This window comes from Ailuropoda melanoleuca, chromosome 4 (assembly GCF_002007445.2).
Source record: "Ailuropoda melanoleuca isolate Jingjing chromosome 4, ASM200744v2, whole genome shotgun sequence".
In the NCBI taxonomy this organism is placed as follows: Eukaryota; Metazoa; Chordata; class Mammalia; order Carnivora; family Ursidae; genus Ailuropoda; species Ailuropoda melanoleuca.
The window spans coordinates 20,851,839-20,857,721 of record NC_048221.1 but is presented as its reverse complement, the minus strand read 5'-3'; positions in this window follow the sequence as shown (position 1 = coordinate 20,857,721).

The window sequence follows — 5,883 nt, the reverse complement described above, 5'->3', positions numbered from 1 at the left end:
CCTGGAAAGAAGCGTCATTTAAGTAAAAGTTAATATGTTTGAACTTAGCGATCCGGTTTTTAAAAATGTAATTCTATGCCTATGGAAGAAAAGCATATATGAGATGCTTGGGAACAATTAGTGTTGAGTACAGGGTCTTGGGGGAGGGGGTGCGTAACTTACATAATTAAGGTTCCTGAGAGCTCAGCAGTTAAGGCGCTAAGGCACAGGGAGTTCCTTGAAGAAGATCAATGTTTGTTTTATTTAGGGAAATGAGATTTACTTCCTGTGAGAGGGAATTGACCAAATGCAACAGTGAATACATTAAGTTGTCTCTCTTTTGCCATCTCCAAAACCATAGGTTAGGGGGCAAAGCCCCTGGAAAGGTGAAGCTCACGGCCCTGAGTCGTCTTGAATCTGGGTATAGTCAGTCAGGGCTCAGCGGGTTCCTCTGTCTGTACCGTGATTATTCAAGCTCAGCTTTCTCCTAGAGAGAAGCCAACTCTTAAGTTGGGTTTCCCTTAATATTTCTTGCATTCTCATGGTGATATACAGTTTCTCAGGCCACTGCATTAAAAAATTATATACCCCACCCCCCACTCCCATAGATTTAATAAGAGAAGGTAATTGGGAATTTGGCACAGGGCTTTTTTTTTTTTTTTTTTTTTTTTTAGTATAAAATTTAGACTCCATTTCCCTCCTAAAGCTGCTGGGGCTTGTCTGGACAACAGTGACAGTCTGATTCCTCTGATTCTGAAACAGATTTTAAACCTGATAATAACTCACCATGTTGGGGTAAAATGTTTGTATATTACATGTGAACTTTGTTCTTTAAACATTGATACCCTCTTAAATTTCTGAGAGATACATTATGAGGGGCTGCATTTGTCTGAATTTCAGCTTCAGCTGGTCCACAGCTGCCTGAGGTCAGAAAGATCTCCATGATCCATTTTTTGATCCTGAATTGACAAACTTGGAAACAGGTGAATGGACTGTATAAGCCTCCTGGACCTTGAAGTTGACCGACCACTATTAGCCTATGTTAGTGTTAGGGAAACCTCTTATTGTACATGAAGATTTGCTGTGACATTTTGACCATATTTTGTGGGCTTCTGGGAACTGTGCTGTTTTCCTTTGTAAACTGCCCTCATCATTCTCAGTGGAAGGTGAGTTGAGGTGTCTAATGCAGGGGATGCATTACTGGGGCTTTACCTATATCTCCCTTTCTTTGGTGATGTAGGTGGCTCCCAGCATCTATGTTGTGGATACATGAGGTCAGGGAAGGATACTTAGCAACCTCTGGAAGAGAGGGGCTTTTTGGTAAATATTTATGGAAATATGATAGAGGCAGACATGGAAAACCAGCTCAGAGCTTGGCCTTTATATGCCTCTTCTCCTGGAGGTAGTTATTCTCACAATGAGAGAGAGGGCCTTGGACCAAAGCTTCCTGAGGACTTGAAGATATTTTACTCACTTTCTTTTATTAATCCCATCATTAATGTGGTACCTGAATACAGATTAAAAGCTTTAGGAGGCCTTAACTAGAGCAGGACTCAGAACCATTCCCCTCTCGCAAGCCAAAAAGTATTTCTGGGGGACACACAGAACATCAGGAAATTGTTAGCAGTAGATAAGAATTATCTAGATGGGAACTTTGGGAAAACTCACAGACACTTATATTTACTTGGCACCTATCACCAAAGACTTATATTGAAGACCCCGTTCACTGGTTTGATTCATGCCCACAGAAGCTCTGAGAGAGATGTTAGGAGCTTAGTCTCAGCAGTGGAAGCACATGCTGGGTTTGAACACTGGTCCTGTATTCTAGGGGTGGTGTGTGTGTGTGTGTGTGTGTGTTCAAAAGTGTTCTGTGTTATCATTTGGCCTTAGGAAGATGAAGGAGAAGACATCACTAACAAGTGAAGTATAAATCTCAGTGGGAACCAGACCCCCTTTTAAAATTTGAATGTCTTTGGTCCTGGGTCCACTGTAAATAACCATGTGTCATGGTCATGATGCTGTCTCAGAAACTGTAGAACAAAGTTTCCTGCAAAGCCAAAAAGAAGTCAGTCCCTTTCAAGCGGTTGTAATTCTTCCATGACTTGATCCACTTTACAACGTTCTGTTAGTGAACTTTGACGATTCTCACACCTTGTGTAAGAATATACGTACTTTGGAAATTTGCATCTATCCAAACAAGCCACCTTTGGACTTGGAGTTTTTGCAGAAGAGTTCTACACTCAAACCCCAGTCCAAGGATCTGGTTCTAAGCCTTCTCACTTGGGGTGTCCTCTGTACTTGTTCCAGACCACAGAGGTAGCCTTGTTTCTGAGGGCAGCCTTCAGGGTGAAGGTGTAGAAGGTGGTGGGCAGTAAATGCACTGGAGATTGTCTTACTTCTGGTGTTTCAGAACTCTTAGATTTTTCACAAGAACCAGCAAAACCAGGAGAGGGGGAATGGAGAAATAGGCCTAAAACTCCCTCTCTTTAGTCTTTTCTGACTTACACTGTTTGGGTTTGTCCTGGTGCTATGGCCTATCACAAAGGACTGTTTTAAAAGAGAAACAATCTACGTACAGCCTTGGCGGACAAGTCCTCAACACCAGCAGTCAAGTGTGGACCCTGAGCTATTTTGGGGGACAAAGGATGATACCGCCTAGTGAGATGATGCCACCATTGCTGATGGGGTGCCTGTTCTCAGGATGTGTGGAAACTCAGTCTTGAAGGGTTTCTACATGGTTTAGTCAACCAAACTGCATGCCTAGCTTGGCAGAATGGAGGTGGGCAAAGAGTGCTGGAAGGAGGAGGGTAGGCTTTGGGGGTAAATGAAGTCACAAAGCAGATGATTGAAGGGCCCATACAAAGTTTAGACAAAGTTAAAACTGGACATTTACTTATCTCCTTTCGCAAGAAGTCTCTAGGGAAGTGTAGTTCGAATGCTTCTTTTGAGATTTTAGTGTTCATTTCTTTTCCTCTTCCTTTCTTCCTTTTTTTGGTTGAATATTCTCTAAAGACAATCAGAGGCCTGCTAGGGTGGGACTTCTGGCTGGTTCCAGCACTGTCCTTAGGCCTCTTTCTGATACTAACTTGTTGGAACTGATGCACTTTGTTTATGCTATCCTTTTTTTTTTTTTTTTAAGCTGCTTGTTTGGAACAAAACGAAATGCATATTGCATTGTATCCTTCCTGCTTGCTGTTTTTCTCTTAATTTTAAAAGTTATGCATTGAGGATGAAGTATAATTAAGGAGAAATATGCACAAGAATACCTATTAAAATAACTCCCATCTAGTTTGGTGGGTATAACTTCAAGGGATTAAAAAATATTTTGGATGAATATTTTGTGTGTGGTTTTTTTTTTTTTGTAAATAAGAGTGTATAAGAACTTGTGATATATTATGACAGTTTTAAGTGGTTGTAAGAGAATTAAAACAGGTCTTAAGCTACGTTTAACTTCATTTGACAGCGAAGAAGACATCTTGGCCAGAGTAAATCCTTCAAAACTCTTTCCAGTGGGGCCTCAGAACCATCTCTGAAATGAGCAGAAGGTTCCTTTCTACTTCAATAAAATGTACCTTTCCAGAATTCTCCCCTCTCTCCTGCTGTCCAACCCCCTGGCNTGTAAATAAGAGTGTATAAGAACTTGTGATATATTATGACAGTTTTAAGTGGTTGTAAGAGAATTAAAACAGGTCTTAAGCTACGTTTAACTTCATTTGACAGCGAAGAAGACATCTTGGCCAGAGTAAATCCTTCAAAACTCTTTCCAGTGGGGCCTCAGAACCATCTCTGAAATGAGCAGAAGGTTCCTTTCTACTTCAATAAAATGTACCTTTCCAGAATTCTCCCCTCTCTCCTGCTGTCCAACCCCCTGGCTTTGGGTACTTTTTAATTGCAGTTCAGGAAAGGTAGGAAGAGCAGAATTTCCCCACAGAGACCTTGCTCCTGGCATTGGGGAATCTGCCCCTGATCTCAGAAGAACGCTCCTTGTTTGTCTACATTTGCCTTGCTACAGCAGCAACGGGCATTAAGGATCCCTCCACATCTGGATGTGCGGAGCAGTGCTTTGTCAAAACCTTCATTCTTCAGCTCGGTGTGCAACTTTCCTTAAGCTGCCTGTATCTTCAAGCAACTAACAGTCTCCTTATACCCAGCCTACAATCTCTTCTGCTCTAAGTACCTGTCCTCTCATCTGGTTCCCTCTGAACATGGACTGTAACTGTTGAGCATCCCCATAAGAGACCTTCTTAGATTTAAAGACAGTAATGCAATTTCCCCTGACCTATTTATTTTCTTAACCTGATTTTGTGTATTTTCCCATGTTCAATAACTTGTGGAGAGTTTTAAATTTTATAAATTAAAATTCAGTTTAATTTAAAGAAGTGTTGCCATGTTCTCTGTGCCAGGTACTATGTCGGATTCAAGAGCTAATAAAAACCAGTTCCCACCCTCGGGAGGCTCACGCTCAGCTGTGTGAGAGAGAGAGACGTGTACAGCCATCTAATGGAGCAGTCAGAAAAGTTCTAGTAGAGCGGTATACACAAGGTCATGTGCAAGCTGGCCGGGGAGAGGGAGGTCAGGTGGGCCTCAAGCACGAGTAGCAGTTCATTCAGCAGAGAAAAGGGAACAGGGTACATGCAGCTTGAATGCCATTTAAGACTCAGGAGGTGTGAAGTGCATTGTAAGAGAAGGACTAGAAAACTGGCTGTAAGGAGCCAGTAGCATTATTGTTCTCTGGATAATCAGGTTAATATTCCTGTGAACCCAGAAAGCTTTTGTAAGCATTTAGCCCATTGGGTTTCCTTGGTGGATATTTTTTAGGGAAACTCTCTAAATACAGTTTTTCTTGTTCCACAAATGTAGCCCACTGTCTACTGGAGTAATACCATGTGTACACGGTCATTAAGTGGATGCAGCAGGAAGGCTAGGGACTGGAGAGCACCAACACGAGATGTCCGGAGAAAAGCCAGAGGGGGCTGGGAGGGTAGAAAGGAGAATAGGGACTAGAGGCCCTCATAGAGGCAGAGAGCTGGTCCCACGGAGTCAAAGGGTTAAGGTGGGAGTAAACGTGCATGTGTGGAGGGGGACCTTAGAGATTCTGGCAGTTGCCAACAATTTGGCTTTATGAAGCACGTTCAAAATAAACAAGATGGGGATATGTTCCCATGTTTTCAGTATAAACGTTGTATATTTCTAAATGACAGTGATTGGATTAAAATGACCATTTACATAATGTTTAGGGAAGAAAAAAGTCGACTCGGGCCTGATTGACAAATCTAGGTAAAGCTTTTGGCCACAATATTCGTACTAACAGGGAAAGTAGAAGGACGTCAAACGTCTGGATTGGAAGAAGTATGCCTGTGTGCAGAGTCTTGGATCGTTCTCCTCACCGCCTCCTTCAGAATAATCTAGGCTGCTGAAAATGCAGATTATTTCGCCCTGTCTCAGAACTACTGAATCGGAATCTGAGGGTGGAATCCAGGAGTATTTTTAATAAATTCTGCAGGGTATGAGGGGTTCATCTTAGAAAAGAAAAGAATTTAGTCGCAGACGGTCCCGGCCCCTGCCTTCCCGACCTGGAACTCGGGGTCCTTGGGCTCACTCGCCTCCGCGCAGCCCCGCTCACCTGCTCCGCTCTACCTGTGGCCTGGACGCACGACCCCGCCCCCACGCCCGGCCGGAGCCCCGCCCGTGTGTGTGTGGGGGGAAGAGCTGGAGCGGCTGAGGCCCGCCCCCACGCCCAGCCGAGCCAATCAGGAGCTGCGGTCTCAGACGTCGGGTTACGCGCGGCGGCGAGTGGGCCGCGGGGCGGAGGTACCGGCTCCCGGCTTGGACTCCGGGCCCCGAGCTCGGCGGCGCGGCCCCCGCAGGGAGCGAGGCCGGGCGGGCGGGCTGGCCGCGGCGCCC